The sequence below is a fragment of the Hyperolius riggenbachi genome, chromosome 1 (genome assembly GCF_040937935.1).
Source record: "Hyperolius riggenbachi isolate aHypRig1 chromosome 1, aHypRig1.pri, whole genome shotgun sequence".
In the NCBI taxonomy this organism is placed as follows: Eukaryota; Metazoa; Chordata; class Amphibia; order Anura; family Hyperoliidae; genus Hyperolius; species Hyperolius riggenbachi.
In genome coordinates this window covers 556,798,877-556,823,476 of record NC_090646.1, presented here as the reverse complement: position 1 = coordinate 556,823,476, position 24,600 = coordinate 556,798,877, and the positions used below count along the sequence as shown (strand labels likewise).

General features: G+C 46.0%; 1 long non-coding RNA gene across 1 annotated transcript in view; it reads left to right on the top strand.

Moving 5' to 3' along the window:
* The window catches only part of LOC137557373 (uncharacterized), a 74,893-nt gene extending 55,667 nt beyond the window's left edge, over positions 1 to 19,226 (top strand). Inside the window, exon 2 of the long non-coding RNA XR_011029560.1 lies at positions 18,926 to 19,226. This is a non-coding gene — a long non-coding RNA (uncharacterized lncRNA). The remainder of the gene's footprint in view (positions 1 to 18,925) is intronic.
* The last annotated feature ends 5,374 nt before the right edge of the window (positions 19,227 to 24,600 follow it).

Sequence of the window (24,600 nt, the reverse complement as noted above, 5' to 3'; positions counted from 1 at the left end):
TTGCTCTGAAAATGCTGCATGCAGAGTGATCACAACGCTGCTAGTGAAATCACCTCTATAGAGTTCACAGTTGCAGGGCTTTACCGATCATATAACAACATGTGCAATAATATATTCAGCATTAAAGAGACTCTGAAGGGAGATTAAAAATCGCTTTTTAGCTTATATTCAACAGGGGCATGTTTGCCCCTGCTAAAACACCGCTATCCCGTGGCAAAACGAAGGGTCTTTACCCCCCAAATCCCCCCTGCAAAATCCACAACCTTTCTTGGTCGTGCATTTTGCTGCTCCTGGAGGAGTGAAGGAAGACTGAGAGGGGCGGAGGAGAGGCGGAGATACACGGCTGATAGACGCGCTGAGAGGCAGAGCTGCAGAGCTTAGCTCTGTTTCTACAGGAAGCGCTCCCCGGAGGTAGCAGGGGGGATTTTGGGGGTGAAGACCCCTCGTTTTGCAGCGGGATAGCGGCGTTTTAGCAGGGGCAAACATGCCCATGTAGAATATAAGCTAAAAAGCGATGATTTTTAATCTCGCTTCAGACTCTCTTTAAGCAGTTAACAATCCCAAAATAATCTACCGTAGTTGTGTTGAAAGTTAAAAATACGACAATAAACATTACTTTTACAACAGAGAATACACAGAATTGTTAACACACTTTTATAATACTTTTATAACAAAAGAGAGTTTTCGTACACTCTGAGTCACAAGGCTGGAGTATACAGTAAAAGCGCGCTCCCACTGTGAGATTTTTCTGACGACTATATATTTTTCATGCGAGGAGCGATTGTTTTGGTGATCTCACGACATGGGTACCAAAGCACAATTACTTAAACGACATTTGACAATGTGCAACAATAATGACTGTCACGATGGATCGGATGTTTAAGGTCCCCGATGACTCCCACACAAAGTACGGCAATTGTTTAACCTCCTGCTCACGCATCTGGGTAGGAAGATAGATCGGGGGAACTCGCTAGTCGCTGTGAGGTTACCCGATCCATCTTCAGGTCAGTATTCAGCTTAAAGAGACTAGAAATGAGTCAAGTGGCCATTTTTTTTAGTTGGGACTTCCTCCAGCCCCATAAGCATGGATGTCCCTCGAAGTCCTCCCTCTGTTAAGCCGCAATCTTCCTGTGGGAGGATGGCGAGGGATGCATCCATGCTTATGGGGTTGGAGGAAGCCCCGGGTAAGTAAAAAAACGGCTACATGACTCATCTCTGAGTCGCTTTAAGGCACTTTCACAGTGGTGTGTAGCGATACAGCAGAACAGCTGTTCTGAAATTCAGCTCACCACACTGCAATGCAGTACCTGTGCGGTGGGTGTGCGGCATGGTCAGGGGCGTAGCAATAGGGGTTGCAGAGGTTGCGACCGCATCGGGGCCCTTGGGCCAGAGGGGCCCCAAAGGGCCCTCCCTTAACTGCAGTATTAGTTCTCTATTGGTCCTGTGCTCATAATAATCACTTCTATAGATACTTTGAATAGTGGTAATCATTAACAAACTGCTCCCCATTCCCTTCTAGCACCTCTGACACTGTAGTTGCTATTGGCAGGTTTTGGTGTGCCGTATCAATTGTTATATATAGAGTGCTTGGGGGGCCCCATTGTAAATCTTGCATCGGGGCCCACAGCTCCTTAGCTACGCCACTGGGCATGGTAACAGACTGTATGCCTTTAACAGTTACATTGATGCTGTGCTTTACGGTATGTAATGCGATGCAACATGATGGTAAAGTGTGAAGTCGTTTTACCTATCTATTGCATTGCACTCTGCTGCTAGAGGGAACACAACCCAACTGCTACTGTGAACATAGCCTGGGCTGGAACACTCGAATCCTTTAGTGAACAACTAAACTCTACATGTCAGGCAGATGCTCCATCTCTCACTTCCCTTCCCTCCCCCCACAGCTTTCATATGTGTGTTCTCAGATACACACAGAACGGAATGCAGAGGAGGACAGATACTTTGAAGTACAGTCCCTGCTCTAGATGAGATGCTACAATGAAGAAGGGAAGGAGGGATGGAGCAGGACATTGACAGAATCTTGCTGGTGGGGGAGAAGACTGGCAGACGCTGTCTGTGTAGAATGGCAGCCCTCCAGCAATTAGAACAGCAATAAAGCCAGCAGTGCCCACAGAACCTGGTAGCAGATCAGTTATTCCACCACAGTTACCTGTCAGAGTAGTGACGTCTAATTCTTCCTTATCTTCAAGTCTCCCGCTCTGCTGCTCTCTGCCTCTCCAGTCTCCACCCAGTGTCAGAGGGGAGGGGAGGGGCAGGATGGGTCAGAGCAAACAGCGTGCATGCCATGAGAGAGACTCTCGAGAAGCAGCAGAAGTAGGTCCGTGCACAGACACTGTAGTTAATCATAGAACAGCTGATCTCCTGTCAGCTACAACACCGCCCCAGCTCAAGCCCCGCCCTAGTCCCCGGCCTCTTCGGCCTGCCCACAAATCCGGCCCTGAGTATTAGGAGATTCTGCTATACTCCTTATATTGGGTATACAAGTAATGCACTCTGGGCTGAAAGGAAAAATGAACGGCAAACATACCTTGCTCCACATCAACGGCAGATCTTTCTCCACATCAATGGCAGTGATAACCTCAGGAGAGAGACACCCCGTGCCACCCTGCACTCAGGGTGAGCCACCAACTTATGTGACTGGGCCTCAGAACTTTAGTATACAGCATTATGCCTGTAGGATACAGCAATATGCCTGCCAATAGAGATGACTCTGTGTGGCATTAAAGCATCATCATAGGCCCAAATCACATATAAACCGGGGTGTCCACACTCAAGGGAAATTCAAACATGCCGTCTTATATCGCCAACCCAGGACAAATCAGCAATATCAAGCATGGAAACCGATCCTTCTTCCGACTTTTATGCTTACCCGTTTTTTTGGTTTTCAAGCTCACCTCTCCTCCACCTGGGACAATGTGCGAAAGACCACTGAGTGTGTGCCTACTCCTATGTCTGGAGTTCCCTAGGTTCTAATAGTGTACCTGCTCGTGGTACCTCTCAAAGCACTCCCCTACGCATAGGCCAGGCTGGTCAGGACAGCGGGGACAATAAAAACTGGTGTCATTCCTTCTTCCAGTCCTGCTGCAGACACGACAATGTTTTCTTCGGATGCGTTGACCTGGGGCACACGGAATCTGATAGGCGTAATGCCTACCATGCAGTCGGCTAGTTGCATCTGGGGAATGGGGGGGGGGGGGGGGGGGCCCTGGCACCTCCCGGATACAGGATGTCCAGAATGATCTGTTCCTGAAATTGGAGGAAAGATCCAGTTCTCCCAGCCTTACTGTAGAGAACAAAGCTGTTGTAAACTGCAAATTGAATCAGATAAAAAGACACTTTCTTATACCAGCGTCTTGTTTTCCGGGTAATTAAATAGGACGCTAACCTCTGGTCATTGAAGTCCACCCCTCCCATGTTGACATTATATTCGTGGACGACAAGGGGCTTTTCAATGACCTTAGTTGCCCGTTGAATTTGGACTGTCGTGTCTGTGTGAATGGTGGACAGAAAGTAAACGTCCCTCTTGTCCCTCCATTTCACCGCGAGCAGGTCTTCAATACGCAAGGCCGCCCTCTGCCCCCATTCAAGTCTGGTGGTAATGAGCCGTTGGGGGAAGCCCTGGTGACTAGGCCGCGCAGTGCCACAGCATCGGATTCCTTCTAACTTTAAGTGCTGAAAGAGGGCCACACTTGTGTAATAATTGTCCACAAAAAGATGGTACCCCTTCTGGAACAAGGGTGACACCAAGTCCCTCACAACCTTTTCACTGCTCCCCAGGTAGTCAGGGCATCCGACCGGCTCCAATTTTGAGTCTTTTCCCTCATAGACCCTAAAATGACATGTATAGCCTGTGGCCCTTTCACAGACCTTATACAGTTTCACCCCATACCGGGCGCGCTTGCTTGGGATGTACTGTTTGATGCCAGGCGCCCGGTAAAGCGTCAGAGGGACTCGTCTACGCAGATGTTCTGTTCAGGGATATAAGCATCTGCAAATGTTGATGACAGGTGGTCTATGAGGGGCCGAATTTTGTGGAGCCGGTCATAAGCAGGGTCTCCCCTTTCATGACAGGTTTCGTCGTCGTTGAAGTGCAGGAAGCGCAGGATGGACTCAAATCGTGTCCTGGACATGGCAGCAGGGTACAAGGGAACATGATGTACTGGGTTCGTAGACCAATACGACCGCAATACATTCTGTTTCATTAGTCCCAAGTGAAGGATAAGGGCCAAAAAGATTTTAATGTCGGAAACTTGGACTGGTTTCCACCCGAAAGACTGGGCATACATGCTCTCCGGGTGCTCGGTGATGAATTGTGTGGCTTTACGGTTGGTCTCTCTCAACCACAATTAAGTCCAAGAGAACCTGGGTGATGAACAGCTGCAAAAAGTCTAGGGCCGTTCCTAGATGAGCTGTCGCCACCTGGACTCCAGACTGGGCGGTGAAAGGGGGCACTACGGGTGCGGCGGAATCAGGGGATTGCCAATCTGGTTGTGCCAGCACCTCTGGGAGTCTATGGGTACTACGGGCCCGTTTTCTTCTTGGTGGCTGCGACGGGGATACTACTGCACTTGCCACCGTACCAGTTTCAACTTCCATGCTGACGCTCACCACTTCGCCAGGGTCTACAGAAGTACTGGTACCAAGTCCAGGAGATGCTGCGCTGCTGGTGCCTGCCTCACCAAGAAAACTATCATCAGCGCTAGCACCACCCTGCTGCCCTTGAGGCGGATCCTGCGCCACCTGCGGTCTAACGGCATGGGGTCTGGTACGCCTGGCTCTAGCCGGGACCAAAGCCTCGTCATCACTTTCGGTCAGGGAACCACTGCTTTCTACAGGTTCAAATTCGGACCCGGAAGATTCGACGGATGATTCTTCCCAAAAGAACTCATCCGACTGGTCCATGTACCTGTATACCTCGTCATCGGAAAGCCCCCTTCTTGCCATTGTGGATTGCTAAATTTATGGGGTTTTCCTCCGAGCCTACCCAGAAAAAAAGAGCACCTACCTAGCAAAAAGGGAGTATTTGAGAGGTATTGGGGTTGGTGGGAAGTGGGGTCTCAGAGGCAATCAAACAATCACGGGACAATCAAATACAATTACAGCACAATCGACTCCAATCACAGCACAAGCAAATCTGATGCACTCGGAAGGTGGTGGTTGGAGGTGGTGGGGGGGAGGGTTGGGTTGGGTGTGGTGGGGGGAGGGTGGGGTTGGGTGGGGTGGGGGGAGGGTGGGGTTGGGTGTGGTGGGGGGAGGGTGGGGTTGGGTGTGGTGGGGGGGAGGATGGGGTTGGGTGTGGCGGGAAGTGGGGTCTCAGAGGCAATCAAACAATCACGGGACAATCGAAGCCGATCACGGGACAATCAAAAACAATCGCAGCACAATCGAATACAAGCGCAGCACAATCAAATCTGATGCACTCGGAAGGTGATGGGGGGTGGTGGTGGGGTGGGGGTTGGTGGGAAGTGGGGTCTCAGAGGCAATCAAACAATCACGGGACAATCGAAGCAGATCACGGGACAATCAAATACAATCGCAGCACAATCGAATACAAGCGCAGCACAATCGATACAATCACAGCACAGTCAAATACAATGCACTTGGACGGTGATTAGGGGGGGGGTCTGAGGGTGATTTGAGGGGGTGGGGGGTTGATCAGGAGCCCGCACGGGGCAGACTGAGTCCTGATCTGATGAGAGGCAGACATAGGGGGTTATTGATCGCAGATCAGTTAGTGATTGCTGGGGAGGACAGATGTAAACAAAGAGCAGGGGATGTAATCAGGAGGGGGGTATGAGGGCAATCGAGCGCCTGGGCAGGTGATCGGTTACCCCCGTGGGGCAGTTAGGGTCTGCTCTGATGGGTGGGGGTGCTGAGGGGTGATGGACAGGTGATAGACAGGTGATCAGAGAGGGATCAGAGGGGGATCAGGGGGTAAGGTAGCTGTATACAGATGTATACAGTATACAGGGTGGTAGTCTGGGATTGGGTCTGGGGGTGATCTAAAGGTAGGGGGGGGATCAGGGGTGACTAGGAGGCAGTTAGGAACCTAAACTAAGGGACAGCGTCGCTAGTTAGTGGCAGGTGGGGGGGTGGGGGTTTTATAGGGGTGCAAGGGTGCTGGGCAGGGGTCTGCTGGGGTGATCAGGGGGGGTATGAGGCCTGGGGTGGGTGATCAGGGAGGCTGAGGGCAAAAAAAGCTGTGTGCTGTAGATACTCACAAGTGGTTCCTCCTCGCTGGTGGTCTCTGCAACAATGAGACCACGAGGCGAGGAGGAAGCACGTATACGGCACTTTGTTTACCTAACAAAGTGCCTTATACATCCTGATTGGCCAGAATTACGGATTCCTCCGCTCGCCGGTGCTGCTAAGTGGCCGGCGAGCAGAGGCAAAATGCCAGGCTTCCGAACCCCGGCGGAGGATCGCGTCACGGATGACGCGATCGCTCCGCCCATGCCCCTACAAGGACCGCTGCCATTTGTCTATACGGCGGTCCTTGCGGGGTCCACTTCCCGGCCGCCATTTGTCAATACGGCGGTCGGGAAGTGGTTAAAGGAGACTGACTGATCTCTGGTAAACCAACAGAGGATGCAGCTGGGTGGCCAATAGGCAGTGGAGCCAAATTAGCATAGTGCCAAAATATGAACCAGTTGACAAGAGATCAGGGATTGACAAAGATTATACAGAGACAGCAAACCTAGATGAAGTGGAAATGCAAAGTATAGCAGCACATCATACAATTCACAAAAAGATTTAATGCGGATTAAATTGTGAAGCAGATCACGGAAGTGAGCAGACCATACCATTCACGGCAAGACTGAATGCCAATAAAATTGTAAAGCGATTGTGGAAGTGAGAAGATCACACCTGTAAGACAAAAGGATGATGTAAGTCCAGAGTGTAATATTTGGTGTAGTTGCCCTTGGTTACTGACTTCAGTGCTCACATGACCCCATTACATTTTTGATCAGAATTGACATTCACACAGCTGTAGCAGATTGATGTGTAGACCATGGATGCTCTAACAGTTTAAGGGAATGTATTGACTTCAATCACAAATTCAAAGTGTTCACGCCATCAGCACTCTTCCTTGCAGCAGCAAAGCAAGAATATGAATATCGTTGCAGATCTTGGTTTAGGCAGTGTTGTAATCAGAAGTCAGCACTGCCAAACTGAACTACATTCCATCAGAATTAGGCTAAACTAGGCTACACAAAGTAACATAAAGCAAAGAGAGAAAGTAGCAGTAGGAATGTGAAAGTTAAGGGTTAACTAGTCACATCCCACTGTAGGTGGGCCATGGATGTGTTATGGATGTCCATCATCACATTAGGAGCTTTCTGTTGGCTTCCATGATTGAGAAATCAACAGCACACACATTACACAGAAACAGAAACTCCAAGCTATAATTGGAGTTCTTCCGTTCTTTCCTGGAAACAGTGTTTTGTTTCCAGAAAACACTACACTGTTTATTCTGCTAGGGCCTGGTAGTGCCTGGCCATCTGTACATTTAGAGTAAGTACAAGTAACTGACCTTCTACAAATCATGATGTACCAGTGCTTTATTGGAATTATGTTCTTTAGAATCTGTCTTAAGAGAGAACTGTGAATATAGTCTTCTGCTCAAACAGTGGTTCTTAAAGTGAATGATGGTTTTATGTTGCAAGAATTGCACAGATTCTTACACAGAGAAGTAGATAGAAGCATGATGAAGCAGCAGTCCGGTCTAATTCTGTTTGATATCTTTGTACTTAAAAGTACCAATGTACTTTATAGGCCGATACATCATCATCCAAAGTCTAAATTGACTGAATTGCACAGTTATATACTAAAGGCTGCTAGCGCTAGCCTCTGATTACCATAGCTGAGGCCCTTTGGTACCAACCGGGAAGTGCTTCTCTGCCCCAGGTCTATTTGTGCAGGGGACATTTTGGAGCTCTAGAATCTGCAGATTTACCTGAATCTGTCCAATAATCAACTGTGAGCCAACCATTGTCAGTGGTTCCTATATCATTCATAACCATGATAACAAAATAGCCACTTGAGTCATGGCAAGTACATAATGTAAGGGAATACCACCAAGGGCCATGCACCTTTATTTTCTATTATTATGATTTTTATTTCTATAGCACCAACATCTCCCGTAACACTGTACATAGTGCAAAACAAATATTGGGGAACAATGTTTATATATCTATACAGGAGATGTTCAAGACACTGTACGATCATGACATCCAGCAATACAAAAACAACAACAAATAACATTTGTAAAGCGATTTTTTTTCCCGTAGGATTCAAAGTGCATAAGTATGGCTCAGACCAATAATTGGTTGATTGGTAAATTTCGGTACAGAGGAAGAACTGCATAAGTCCAGAAATGCCAGGCTAAACAGGTGGCTTTCCAGTCTGGATTTGAATACCTCCAGGGACGAGGCTGTCTTTAATGGGTGCGGTAGGGAGTTTAAAAGGGTAGGGGCAGCATCACAGAAACCTCTGGCTCCAAAGGTTTTAAGATGCACTCTGGGACTGACCAAGTTTATGGAACCTGCTGATCTGAGGTTGTGAGAGGTGTGGTGCAGTGCAAGCAAGTCCTTCATGTTTTCAGGGCCCAAATTGTGCAGGGAATTGAATGTCAACAGTCCAATCTTGAAGAGTATTTTCCATTTTACAAGTACCCAGTGCAGTGAACGAAGAATCAATGTAATGTGACAGTGGAGAGGCTGGTTAGTTAGCAATCTGGCAGCAGCATTCTGCACTAATGGCAGGCAGTACAGGTCCTTGTTTGGGATGCCTACATAAAGGGCATTGCAGTAATCCCGCCGTGATGTGATGAAGGCATGAACTGGGGTTGGAAGATCATCTGGGGGAATCAAATGTTTAATTTTTGCAATGTTCTTCAGAAAAAAGTAGGAAAATTTGACTACAGCCGAGATTTGGTTTCTGAAGCTCAACTACCCATCGATTAGCACACCAAGGTGCAGAGACGAGCAACAAAATTGATACGTGGGATGGAAGGTCTCACTTACCAAGTCTATTTAGTCTAGAGAAAAGACGCCTTAGAGGGGATTTAATTAACATGTATAAATACATCAGAGGGCAATATAAAAGCTTGGCGGATGAGCTTTTTGTCCCTAGGCCTTCTCAAAGGACTAGAGGACATGATCTGCGCATGGAGGAAAAAGGTTTTAGTCATTTATTTAGGAAAGGGTTCTTTACAGTAGAGTGATTAAGATGTGGAATGCATTGCCACAGGAAGTAGTTATGGCAAACTCTATACCTGGATTTAAAGGGGGCTTAGATGCTTTCCTTGCGTTGAAAGACATCCACGGCTACAATTACTAGGTAATGCCTAATGATGTTGATCCAGGGATTTTATCTGATTGCCATCTGGAGTCGGGAAGGAATTTTTTTCCCTTTTGGGGCTAATTGGACCATGCCTTGTAAGGGTTTTTCACCTTCCTCTGGATCAACAGGGATATGTGAGGGAGTAGGCTGGTGTTGGTGTTGTACTTTGTTCTCTATTTGAACTCGATGGACATATGTCTTTTTTCAACCCAAATAACTATGTAACTATGTAACGTTGCGCACAATGGTATAGTTGTGTGTCATTGGCATAGCAGTGGTACATCAGGCCATGTTGTTGGATAATTGTACCAAGTTGTAGCATGTAGCATGAACAAATAGATACATAGTTGATGTGTGGTTTAAGATATCGCTAAAATTGAGACACATTGATACAATAAATTACTACAAAATAAGAATCAGTAGGATGAGGTCCCTGCCCTTGCAAGCTTACAATCTAGAGCCTCCATTGTAACCTACAACAAATTATAGGCTTATCTGAAAAGGTGTGGTTTGAGAGTATTTTTGTCGGTTTCCAGGTTCGGAGAAAGACAGACAGGCTGTGGGAGAGAGTTCCAGAGGAGAGTGAACACTCATAAGAAGTCCTGGAATTCTGTGATACAAAAAAAGAAGTCCTAGATGTGGGAGTGAGAGGAGGTGCAAATGCAGTCCACGAACCTCAGGGATATGCAGCAATATAATGTGGGGAGTCCTGATTAGGCAAAGAGGTCCATCATTCCTCTATAAACAGTCCACATCAACAATAATGCCATCCAGAGCTCGACCCCAAAACAACGGATATATATCCAGATGGTATTTATTCCATACTGTGGAGGTACAACATAGCAATAGCACAACGTTTCGGGCAAAGGCCCTTTCTCAAGTGCTTACACTTCTGTTACCTGATCTTACAACATATAGACTTGATAAAACACGCCACACCCAACAATTGAGCGGCAGGCTCATGCTTAGAACATAATTAACCCTTGCAAGGGAAGAAAGCCTGAAACTTTATGCTATTGCTATCTGTACCTCCGCAGTATGGAATAAATAAATACCATTTGTATATATATCCGTTGTTTTGGGGTTGAGTTCTGGAGGGCATTATTGTTGAAGTGAGAGGAGGTGACCAAGCTAGAGGATAAAAGGGTTTCCTGGGAGATGGGTAGGTTTGGGCCAGGATGGTATTTGGAGATTAATAAGGATATGTATGGATGTGACAACTTGTGTAGAGCTTTGTTTGACAGTGTGAGGATTTAAAACTGGATCATTTGGGTAATTGGTAACCAGTAGAGAGATTGGCAGACAGGGGCTGCCTCAGAGGAACAGGAGGAGAGGTGGATGAGATGGGCAGCAGTGTTTAGTAAGGACTGGAGAGCCTCCAGTCTGCTTTTTGGTAGACCACAGAGTAAGGTGTTAAAGAGGAGCTGTGAGCCATACTATCTCAGAAAAAAAACACATATATAAGTACATAAATACTTGCTCTACTTACATAGCATATATATTGCACTGTCCACATTTTGAATTTAGTGATTTTTCTATAGTAAAAAAAATAGAAAATCCTTCTGAGGATTTTGCATTTTGACTCTATCTTGAAGCCAATCCTGACATCATTTCCTCCCTTACTCTGTCTGTGTATGCCCTCCTACCAGTCCTCATTCAGACAATCCCACCCAGCTCTGCATTATAAAGTGCATAGCCATTGTGTGACTCTGCAGATTCTCAGCATGAAAATATTGGCCAATCAGAGAGGAACAGAGGAGTAGGAGGGGAAAAAGTGAGGGAAAGAGGCTTCAGCCAATTTCCCCTCAGTTATGTCTGAGGGGAAAGTAAAGAAGAAAGGAAGAAAACCCAGCATGCCCTGCAACATCCTTTGTCCAACAGATGTACCAAATAAGAGCCAGGGAAACTGGGGAATGATCTTTTATGGAGAGGGAAGGTAAGAGTGATGTTTGTCTTTTGGATTGCCAGCTTAGTCAATCTTATCACTTGTTACTTGTTTACCAGATATTACTTGTTTACCAGATAAAAACAAATACTTGATTTTTGTTTCTCTCCTTCTCTCTCTCTCTGTATTATTATTATTATTTAGTATTTATATAGCGCAGACATCTTCCGCAGCGCTGTACATAGTATAGAGTCTTGTCACTAACTGTCCCTCAAAGGAGCTCACAATCTAATCCCTACCAGAGTCCTATGTCTATGTATGCATCGTGTAGTGTATGTATTGTAGTCTAGGATGAATTTTAGGGGTGAGCCAATTAACTTATCTGTATGTTTTTGGGATGTGGGAGGAAACCGGAGTTCCCAGAGGAAATCCACGCAGACACGGGTCTGCAGGTAGTGCCCTGGCTGGGATTTGAACCGGGGACCCAGCGCTACAAGCAGGGCCGGATTTGTACTTTTTACCGCCCTAGGCCTGCTGTCACCACCGCCACCCCCCCCCCCCCCCACACACACACACACAGACACACATATCAATATATGAACTCAAAACACAATATTACTCCGCCCCACCTCAACAGAAAACATAGATCCATATTCTAGCACTGGGTCCCTCTCTGGTCAAATAAGTTTTGACCAGAGAGGGACCCAAAAGGGCAAGCGCAAGTTAGGTCCGTGCATGCCTAGTAGAACTAAAGAACTAAGGCACTTAGATTTTTTTTTCTCCATGAACAAGCACTTTATTTTACTGGACATGTAAGGACCTTACTTGCCCATGGCAAGTACAATTACAGTCACACTTACGCACTGAATAAACCTATTAAACCAGAGAGTGATACAGTATTGGAACTGTGGGTGGGGGGGTAGGAGTAGTAACTGAAGAGGTGGTCAGTGGGAGGAGGGATCAGCAAGGTTGGGGTGAGGAAAGAGAAGATAAAGGGGGGCAGCCAGAACTGAGGTAAGATTTAAGGGAATAGCCAGGGCCAGCGTTTCCATAGCGGCAAACTGAAAACCACTCCCTGCATGCCTCCCTCTATAGAGACACTACAGCTCAGCTGCTAGCATGCTCCTATCCCTCCACAGAGGCAGTACAGCTCCCAGTATGCTCCTCCCCTTCCAGAGGCACTGCAGTTTCCAACATGCCCCTCCATCACCATATAGCACTGGGTTGACCACCAGGGCCCCAGAGCTGGCTGCTGGGTTACCCATTGTGAACAGTGGTCCCTTGAGATCCCTGTAGAGTATTTACAGTGGAGCGCAATCCCTCCATCTGTGTGCGTCATCCTTATAGGCGCCTCATCGACTGGCGGCACGTACATACTCATGTGCCGCTTGGTTACAGTGATGAGGTGCCTGTGAGTATAATGCACAGTGGAGCATTCCAGACAGGTAAGTGCGGAGTGCTGGGAATACTCTGCAGAAGTTCTGGGGGGTCACTTATCACTTTGGGGAAGACCAGGGGGGTTCGTGGAGTGGCATGCTTGAAACTGAAGTGCCTTTATAATTGTGGGCTAGGCTTGCTGGGAGCTATTTTGCCTTTAAAGAGGAGGAGGGGCATCCTGGGAGTAGTAGTGCCTCTATGGAGGAGGGGGGAGGGACCTTCTTGCTGGGAGCTATATTGCCTCTATAGAGGGGAAGGAGCATGCTGGGAGTAGTAGTGCCTCTGTGGAGGGGACAAAAGGACCACCTAATGCTGCTTCTGGGGGGGAGGGGTGTAGTAAAAAACATGCAGTAACCACACTAACTCACAAGAATGACGTTGCAGCAGAAGTAATCCACAGTCAGGAAACAGATCATCCAGTTTCCTACATCGTGGTGTGAGACTAGTGATGGGCGAACACCTGGATGTTTGGGTTCGGGCCGAACAAGCCGAACATGGGCCAGATGTTCGGCATGTTCGGCCCGAACCCCGAACTCAATGCAAGTCAATGGGGACTCGAACATGCCGCAATACGGCCCCCCTATGGGGTCGCAGGCATAAGGGGGGAGCATGCCCCGATCGCGGGGGGGGGTCGGAAATTCCCCCCACCCCCTCCGCTAGCGCTCCCCCCTCTGCCCGCTTCCCCATAAAAAAGTTGGCGTAAAGTTAAATATTACCGGTGGTGGCTGCTGCAGTGGCTGGCTGGAAGTGGTGTGAGTGAGGACTAGGAGGAGGAGTCCGAGTATGACGCGTTGAGGCCAGGCAGCGGGCGGTTCAGCGGTAGTACCCTTGAGGTACTTCCGCCCTTTCTCTGACCTCACGTCCTCTACGTGATGACGCATACGATGGTACGCGTGACGCGTACCCTCGTATGCATCATCACGTAGAGGACGTGAGGTCAGAGAAAGGGCGGAAGTACCACAAGGGTACTACCGCTGAACTGCCCGCTGCCTGGCCTCAACGCGTCATACTCGGACTCCTCCTCCTCATTCACACCACTGCCAGCCAGCCACTGCAGCAGCCACCACCGGTAATATTTAACTTTACGCCAACTTTTTTATGGGGAAGCGGGTAGAGGGGGGAGCGCTAGCGGAGGGGGTGGGGGGAATTTCCGACCCCCCCCCCCGCGATCTGGGCATGCTCCCCCCTTATGTCTGCGACCCCATAGGGGGGCGGTATTTGGCCAAACAGGGCCCTGTTCGGCCCTGTTCGGCTGGGCATTTAGTAGTTCGGGCAAACCCGAACGGTTTGGCCGAACACCATCAGGTGTTCGGCCGAACTCGAACATCACCCGAACAGGGGGATGTTCTGCAGAACCCGAACAGTGGTGAACACTGTTCGCCCAACACTATGTGAGACCTCTCCTCTGTACACTGGGGAAGGCTGCACAGAGTGCCTTGCTTCTCCACGTGTGAGCTCAGTCCCGCTCAGCTGATCACTCTCTCCCTCCCCCGCACTTTGCTGTCGGGACTCGGAGGAGAGAGATGGATGGGACAAATAGCTGCCTGCTGTGGTCCTCCAGATTTGTGCATGGAGGTCTCACTCTGACTCTGACTGTGCCCTGAGGCAAGTTGCTGATCTCTGTGTAAGTCCCAGCAGCATAGCGCGAGAGCTCCTTACACGCTGCAGACACTGTTCCTGGGCTCCCATTAGCTGATCGGTTACTTTGCTCTGGACTCCTCTGTAGCTGCCTGCACACAGACACACACACGCACGCACGCAAGGGTGCAGCGTGCAAAGCGGGCGGCTGCGGACGGAGAGAAAAGCAGACCTCTGTCCCATTGTGGGGATTGGAAATGTCGCATTCAGCTCCCCACCCGCCCCAAACATTGTTCCGCCCTAGGAACTGGCCTAGGTCGCCTGCCCCTAAATCTGGCCCTGGCTACAAGGCGAGAGCGCTAATCACTATGCCACCGTGCCGTCTGTATATATATATATATATATATATATATATATATATATATATATATACATACATATATATATATATATATATATATATATATATATATATACATATATACACAAGTATATTGCAATACCCCCCCCCAAAAAAAAAAATATATATATTGGCTGGCAATTTTTCTGACATTAGGTCGTTAGGGATTTCTGGGCTTTTAATATAACTTCTTATACTATATATGACCGCGTGCAGTAAACTTTTAGAATTGTTTTTATATTTAACCTTTTAAGACTCTCCTCTTGTTCCTTTTTATGTATAAGATGATTTTTTCATATACAGTTAAAATACGCCTACATATATTTTCAAAATTATTTCATAATTTATATTTCCTATGTTCATTTATTCAAAAAAAATTCTTCAATTTCCAATTAAAATATATTTCATTTGACAATTACAGTAAGCACTACTCTTGTGGCAGATATTTATTTTCCCTAAGGGAGAAACAAAAATTTTAGTTATGCATTACAAGCCCAGGAAAGTCTCCTTAGCATTCTAAGTGGCCACTAACCACTTGCAGGTTTATTACGTGACAGCCATCCATCACTTTTCCTGTGCACATTTTCCCTATGGATATATTTGGAGCCAAGTCACAGTATATGAAAGTTCATTACCCAAAAATGCAACCCATAGTTTACCATTTATATATCAATATGGAAAATTACAACGTTCAGTACAAGAAATAGTGCTAAAACAAAATAAAAAGGTACATTTTAAAATGTATTGTATTTGAATAATTAGCCATTTATTTAGGACAATGTGATTGTGTGGCATATTAAAATATAGTCGTTCAAATCATTGTTTTGAATTGAAGCTTTTAATTATTCATTTTACATTACTGTGAATAAGAAACATCACATTACAATGAACACTGACATGAAAGAGAAAGCCAGTGATTTTCTTAATTTTTTGCTATAGTAAAACCAAATCCAGCAGAAACATGTCTGTAATTTTTTTTTGAGCTTACAAAGACATTATTCAACAATATAAAAGCCCATTAACCATACTAATCAACCCAACTATTAGCTTCATTAGTCAAAACAATACCTAAAATCTGATATTTTCTTATTTTCTCTAGCAGACTGCAGGTTACCAATGATATATATATATATCTCGAAACAAGGCACCCAAACGGGTTAATAGTGTTTACATAAAATAAGTGTGAATGCATACAGATAATATATAATGAATAATATGGTGATGCTGCACATATATACATGTAAAAAATGGCAAATTCAAACATGAAATGCCAAATGACACAGCAAGCAACATAAACCTAACTAAATAACTACGGTAGCTCAAAGAAAACTTAACTGGTTTAGATGACCCAGAGACCTTCAGACTACTCTCCTAGTAGTGCTGCTGTCAGAGCCAGGACAAGGTCCTCCAGCTCCCAAGGCTGAGACACCAAAGTGCGCCCCTCCATCCCTCCTACCCCAGCCGGGACACACTGATTGCTATTGGACTAGGAGGCTCCCCAGGGCCCCCCAACACCCTAATGTCTAGTTATCTGGCCTGAAACACCAACACTGCAATGTATCCCCTTTTCTTATTTCTCTCTGCTTCAAACACAATCGGGGAATGATAACTGAGTGAGTTGTGCACCCATTCCTACACTGCGCCCTGAGGCTGGAGCCTCTCTCTCCTCTGCCTTGGCCCAGCCCTGGCTGCTGTAGGCCGTTGTGTTGATCCTCTGTGTTTGTGGGAATTGAATATGAATTCTTTCAGTGTAGTGTAGTGCTGCTGCAGATGGCTGTTTTGTGTCAAAACAGATAGTGTAGGAAACAAAACTAAGGGGATTGAACATTTACATTTTCACTACTACTATGTGTGTTTAGTGAACATTTATTTTTCAAGCAAAATACAGTATTTCAGCTTTTTTTTAGTATGTTCAATACAGGGTTTTTTTTGTCACAGATTATAGAATTGCAGTAGACTTATACTGTATTTTACAGACAAGTACAGAATTCATATGTTTAGGAACATTCCGTGTTCTATTAAAACTAGTGTTTTCAAATATTTTCTGAACATTTTGTCAAAGTAATATAGCATTCTGAGTGACATATTGGGTGTGGTACAGACAAATACAGTATTTGCGTGTTTATTCAATGTTCTATTAAGAAAACTGCATTTTTACTATATTTAAAACTGTATTTATTAAAGTAATACAGAATTTTAACTGTATATAGAATTCTTGTTGTGCAGGTATACACTTAACATAGTATTGTGCCAATGTCTAACACACTTAAATATTAGTGTGATGACACCTCCCTGGCGTTCTGATTAATTGCGGCGCACGGCCGCGGGAAGTTTTTTAGAGTTTTTTTTAACATGTAGCTAGCCTAGCGCTAGCAACATAGCGCTAGTTACATGCTTCCACCATCCCTTCGCTTTCCCACCCACCCCTCAGATCGCCGCCAGTGCAAATACCCAACAGGAAATCCCTTTCTGAACGAAATTTCCTGTATGGGCTTCCCCCGTCACCATGGCGATGATCGGAATGACGGCATTGACGTCATTGACGTCATGACGTCAGTGGGAGTCCCGATCCACCCCATAGCGCAGCCTGGCAGTGATTGGGCAGGCTGCACAAGGGGTCTGCGGGGGGGGGGCTCTTTCACGGCGGGTAGCGGTGGATCGGCGGCGAGCAGCGGTGATCGGAACAAACACACAGCTAGCAAAGTGCTAGCTGTGTGTTTGAAAAAAAAATTATGCAAATCGGCCCACCAGGGCCTGAGCAATCCACCGCGGCGTTACTGGAAGAGCTGAGCTGGTCCGTAACACCCAGGAAGAGGATATTTTCCTTAACCATCACCTCTTCCTCATCCTACTCTTCAATCTCGTCCTTCTGTTCCGAGGATACTCTTCCATTGTCCTCACTACCAACTCTGAGCCAATGATGCACAACTTAAGTTAAATGGTTTCATGCTGTCATGAAACGTGTGTGCTTCCGCAGCTATAGCCAGACTCTTAGGAAATTTTAAGGGTTGTGCAGCTCCAGGATGAATAGTTTCTGACCTCCGAAAACCTCCAGCCAGGCAAGATTGTGTGTGATAATGACACAAAATGCTGGCAGCCCTGCATCTTGGGAAACGTACACACATACCTTGCCTAGCACTTGGCATGAACCTCATAGTGCAATGTCTTCTAACCATATATCCGGTTATCCAGCTACTATAGGAAAAGATACATTAAGTGTCTGCTCCCTCTCAACAGTCACAGCTTGTCAGGTTTGCAATGTCCTACACACTTAAAGAGAACCCGAGGTGGGTTTGAAGAATATTATCTGCATACAGAGCCTGGATCTGCCTATACAGCCCAGCCTCTGTTGCTATCCCAACCCCCCCTAAGGTCCCCCTGCACTCTGCAATCCCTCATAAATCACAGCCACTCTGCTGACAAACAGCTTGTCAGAGCTTGCTGTGTTTATCTCTATAGTGTCAGTCTGCTGCTCTCCCCGCCTCCTGCAGAACTCCAGTCCCCGCCTGCATCCCGTTCCTCCCTGTTGATTGGAGGGAAGGGATGGGGGCAGGAACCGGTGCTATGCAGGAGGCGGGGGAGCAGCTGAGACTGACACTACAGATGTGTAAACAGCCTCACAGCATGGCTGTGATTTATGAGGGATTGCAGAGTGCAGGGGGACCTTAGTGGGGTTTGGGATAGCAACAGAGGCTGGGCTGTATAGGCAGATCCAGCCTCTGTATGCAGATAACATTCTTTAAACACACCTCAGGTTCTCTTTAAAGGACAGTTGAAGGAAGAAGGATATGGAGGGAGGTTTCCTTATTTATTTTCTTTTACTCTGTGTCTAATGCTTTTAGCCATAGACAATGAACAAGCATACAGATCAGATGTTTGACTCAAGTGTGAATGGATTTACTGCATATTTTTTCAGGTGTGTGACCCAGACACTACTGATGCATGAAAAATCAGCAGGATGCCAGGCAACTGGTATGGTTTAAAAAGAAATGGAAGCATATCCCTGTCACTTCAGGTGTCCTTTATCCTTGTTATATTGTAGCTGTTGTGTCAGCAACAGAAAGCAGTAACTGGGTACATGGTGGAGGTTGGGGTGGATGAAATTGTCAGAGGAGTTGGTGTACTTCTTTCATGTGGTGTAGCTAAACATACAAAATGTTTGTGCCATTGTAGGGCTTTTTGATGAAGTGACTAAAATGATCAGTGAGAATCAGGCAGTCATCAGTGACACTTTTCCATTTGTCTTCCTGTTGGAACAGGTGCTGACAATGTCTACTGATAGGGAGGAGGAGGAAGAGATTACATTTTCCCTATATATCTTTCAATGCCACAGAAGATGGTCCTTTGTCTGAGAAAGAGAGAGACAAGAAGCCCAGACTTGCTAATGGAGGAATATAACATTGAGCATTGGAGGCTGTAGGTCAAAAAGAAGAGGAAGATCAGGAAGAAACCACAGGACCCACAGGAACCTAGGTCCTGGTCTGTAGGCACTTTGTAACAAGAGTGCCTTCATGTTGGAATGTTTTTAAGGACTCTCACATAAAACACATCAAAACTTAATTATGGTTATTGGATTGAGACACTACTCCATACATGCTATACAGCAGTGGTGTAGCAATGGGGATAGCCGCCATAGCGTTGCTACGGGGCCCCACGGCAGCCCTACGTCACAGGGGGCCCGCAGCTACCTGTCCTGAGAGCAGTGGCGTAGCAATGGGGATAGCCGCCATAGCGTTGCTACGGGGCCCCACGGCAGCCCTACGTCACAGGGGGCCCGCAGCTACCTGTCCTGAGAGGTCTTTTTTTAATTTATTCATTTATTTATTTATTTTTCGCCGGCCGGGCCCCCCCTCCCTCACCCTCACCTCGGCGGCGCAGCCCCCCCGCCTCACCTTGGGTCCCCCCTCAGCGGCGAAAGAGCGGCATACACAGGAAGCTCCGGTGGGGTAAACAGCCACTAGAGGTTCAGCTGCCTCCGGGCTACTGTGTCCCCACTGTATTGCTGCTCGCACCGCTTCTATTGCGAGCAGCAATACAGTGGGGACACAGTAGCCCGGAGGCAGCTGAACCTCTAGCGGCTGTTTACCCCGCCGGCCGGAGCTTCCTGTGTATGCCGCTCTCTCGCCGCTAAGGGGGGACCCGAGGTGAGGGGGGGGGGGCGGCCGGCGGGCGGGCGAAAATAAAAATAAAACAAAAAAAAAAGTCCTCTCAGGACAGGTAGCTGCGGGCCCCCTGTGACGTAGGGCTGCCATGGGGCCATCTCTAGCCGCTGATGGAAGGAGGGGGGACCCCAGGTGAGGCAGGGGGGATAAGGGTCGGGCCCCTACCCCACTAACTACTCAGCTACCTCCCCTCCCACCCGGCTACCTAACTGCCCACCCTGCCACCTAACTGAGGCTACCTAACTTCCCACCCTGCCACCTAACTGAGGCTACCTAACTGCCCACCCTCCCACCCGGCTACCTAACTGCCCACCCGGCTACCTAACTGCCCACCCAGCTACCTAGCTGCCCACTTGGCTACCTATCTGCCACCCAGCTACCTAACTGCCCGCCCGGCTACCTAACTGCCCACCCAGCTACCTAACTGCCTACCCTGCCACCCAGCTACCTATCTGCCTACCCTGCTACCTATCTGCCTACCCTGCCACCCAGCTACCTAACTGCCCACCCAGCTACCTATCTGCCTACCCTGCCACCCAGCTACCTAACTGCCCACCCTGCCACCTAACTGAGGCTACCTAACTGCCCACCCTGCCACCTAACTGAGGCTACCTAAATGCCCACCCGGCTACCTAACTGCCCACCCAGCTACCTAGCTGCCCACCTGGCTACCTATCTGCCACCCAGCTACCTAACTGCCTGCCCGGCTACCTAACTGCCCACCCAGCTACCTAACTGCCTACCCCACCACCCAGCTACCTATCTGCCTACCCTGCTACCTATCTGCCTACCCTGCCACCCAGCTACCTAACTGCCCACCCAGCTACCTATCTGCCTACCCTGCCACCCAGCTACCTAACTGCCCACCCAGCTACCTATCTGCCTACCCTGCCACCCAGCTACCTAACTGCCCACCCGGCTACCTAACTGCCCACCCTGCCATCCGGCTACCTAACTTCCCACCCGGCTACCTAACTGCGCACCCTTCTACCTAACTTCCCACCCAGCTACCTAACTGCCCACCCGTCTACCTATTTGCCTACCCTCCCACCCAGCTACCTAACTGCCTACCCAGTGCAGTGCCTGCACCGCAAATAGTGTGCCAGCCTGCCCAACCACCCTCCCTCCAGGTAATTAATGTTAGCCCACTATAGACCTAACTACATATACTGCATTTTGTGGGGAAATCTGGCGACAATCTGATTGCATTTTGTGGGGAAATTTGGCGACAATCTGATTGCATTTTGTGGGGAAATTTGGCGACAATCTGATTGCAATTTGTGGGGAAATCTGCCAACAATCTGGATGCATTTTGTGGGGAAATCTGCCGACAATCTGGTTGCATATTGTGGGGAAATCTGGCGACAATCTGGTAGCATATTGTGTGGAAATCTGCCGACAATCTGGTTGCATTTTGTTGGGAAATCTGCCAACAATCTGGTTGCATATTGTAGGGAAATCTGCAGACAATCTGGTTGCATATTGTAGGGAAATCTGCTGACAATCTGGTTGCATTTTGTGGGGAAATCAGATTTCCCCACAAAATGTTTGGGTGGGAGGTCCGAGGTCCGTGGGGTTGGAAGGTCGTGGGGGGGGGGGGGGGGGAGGGCCCATAATTTTTTTTTGCTATGGGGCCCAGTCATTTCTAGCTACGCCCCTGCTATACAGCCAAGATGAGGGAGGGAAGAACTGTTTCATATCAGGTCCTGTAAATACAAAAGGTATCACTTTAATTTAAATTCCTATGTAAAATGAGGGTAGAATTTCCCTCTTGTAGTGCGATCCAGTGACTGGTCCACACAGGTGCAGCTGTAAATATTCCACTAAAGTAGCAGAAAGAGACAAATAAAACAGTGCTACAATACCCATTAACAAACAAACCAGCATATCCCTGAGCGTTGACGTACTAGCCGAAGAGTGGACAACTGCTCAGAAAGATGGTAACCACTTACAACTCAGCAGGCAACTGGTGGACACCCTGAGCCTGGTTCCCAGCTCAGAGCAGGTCAAACACTTACATTGGCTTGATTTGTAACTGAACAGCCCACCAAACCAAGTGAAACCTTTCCACACGGTTATGCAGCCAGTATTGCACACGCAGTGAGCACAGTTTTCGTTGTCTCTTTCTATAGCTTTACTTTCTGTTTATTGATAGCATTCTCCTCTGACACCATCACAATGAATTAAAGATGGTGTCATTGGACCAGTCTATCGCTATCAAAATCTGCTAAGCAAGAGATTTTTCGTCATGACAGATTATCTGCAATTATCAAGAGAAATATAATCAGTGTTATTTTATAAAAATTGTTTCCCAAATTTAATTTTGCTAAATTGTAAAACAAATAAATAAATTTATTTGTAAACAATGCACACTTGTACAATGCACGCTATAATTAAATAGGACTCTTATCTAGCTAAGTATTAATGCATTACATATTTGAAGATCTTATGTACACTTGTCTAATTCATACAAATCCCCGGTCTTCATAAAATGGCTGGCCTACATCAGTATTTCAAAAGAATTCTAATTTGTCAAAGTATCCCCTTTACTTGTTTTAATAAAGAGAATAAAGTCAAAGGGGTCCATTTCAATAACTTCTCATCATAAAAATTCCATGTGTTATATTGGAATGTGAAACCTTGGAGAGTTGTGCCAACAGCTACAGTGAAACAACTTTCTTTTATGTGAAAATATGTTTATGTGAAGAACAAAACAGACAAGACTATGTAACTACTCCCAATTTTTTCATGGGTTCTTTAATCCTTTATTAATATGCAAATTTTGTTCTCTAGAAAGTTAGCAGCGAATAAGATTTTTTTTTCTTAGACTGCTTCGAAATTGTCTTATTTTCCCAAAAGTCTTTTCTGAATGATTCTAAATGAAACTCTGTTTTTATGCAAATTCCCTAGGTGATTCTGAATGCATTATGTTTCTTTGAAATTATATGAATTTCACAGAGCTTCATTTGTAAAGCATTAAATAATTTATTTATTTTAAACATCCCTTCTAATAGACATGCCCCCTGGAGAGAAGCCTCACTGTAGTGGAGACATTTAAAGAAATTCAACTTGTGCTATAAATACAAGTAAAAACAATATTTATTCAAAAATGTATTTTTCAGTGCTAGGAAAATGTTGTTTATAAAAAGATCTAAAAATCTTTATGTCCATTTAAATCTACAAACAACAGCAATGTAACATAGGTCAACAATCTAATTTTTATGTTGCTGTAGACAAGACACAGAACTTCTACTTCCTATAACAAAAGTGGTATTTATCTTCCTATATGTTTTAAAGTGGAAGTAAACATACACAGATTATTGCATACCTAAAATAAAGGTGCCAGGAAATTTGGGTGCCGAGATATAGCTGATAGCTTAACCACTTCAGTATTTCTGGACGACTATAGTCATCCAGATAAACACTGTTTAAGTCCAACTGGATGCATATATGCACGCAGTGATATAGCAGCTGGTGCACATGCATGCACACGCGACCACCGCTTGTACCTGGTGGCATTTCCATAACGACGATTGGAGAAGGGAACTGAGGGTTCCCCAAACCAATCATAGTGCCTGGAGTGAATGGACATGACTCCAATCAGGGGCCATGTCCATTCATAATAACATAATGAAAGTAAAGTAAAAAATAAATAAATAAACATTAAACCAGGGTAGTGTTTCTAGTTAAATTACACACCACACTTTTTTTTTTAACAAAAGAGTTTTATTGGTCAAATTTGTCATGGTATTCAGAATGCAATTAAACAGACATGTCTGCCAAGCATACATTAGGGCAGGTATTACAAAGGAGCATATGGTAATAGCAAATATCCATCAAAGATTAATTACAAAAATACAAATTGAGAGTTAGTACAGCACAAAACCGCACAGTAAAAAGCTGTCGTTTATTTTTACATTCCACAAATCAGGATTCAATTGGTTGTACATGTGATGTGTAATAAAAAGGTTGGAAAGTCCGTAATAAATAATTGAAGGTTAAGGGGCACATTTGTACCTTTATGCAACTTTTATTATTATTATTATTATGAACAGTGTTAAAGAGATAGTAAAGTAGAGTTTTAGTAGAGTATTAGTAACAGTATTTGAGCTCAAGTCCCATCCTTCAACCTGTCCCAGATTAAGTGGAACTGCTTCAAACGGTCTCTGTGTAGGTATACCAGTTTTTTATAGGGCAGGCCCCTATTGAGTCTTTCCCGCCAGCGTGTAAATATAGGGGCCGTAGCTGCCAGCCAGTCAAGGGCAATTTCCACACGTTTTTAATACAAAAGTAATAATACAGTTAATCCCTTAGAAAGCTACCAAACAATCACATGTTTTAAAAAAAAAAAAAACTAAAAAAAGAAAAAACATAAATAGTTGCCTTAGGGACTTAGCTTTTTTAATATGTATGTCATGAGGGTATATTACTGTTCTTTCAATAGATAAGGGCTTGCCATTGACCGGACGCAAAAAAAAAAAACAAATCAGAAAAAATACACCTTTACTTCCAAATATTATATTGCCGCCATACATTGTACTTTGAGCATAATTTAAATGTTATGATAGCTGGGACTGATGGGCAAATAAAATGGGTGGGTTATATTTATAATAGCATAGCTTATTTTAACTAAAGGGGATGGCATTAAAGAAATAGTGTAGTTTTTCATTTTTTTCAGGTTTTTTTGTGTATAAAATGCATAGAAAATAAAGTGATTACTTAAAACAAGTATCACCCACAAAAAGCCTAATTTGTGTTGACAAAAAACAAGA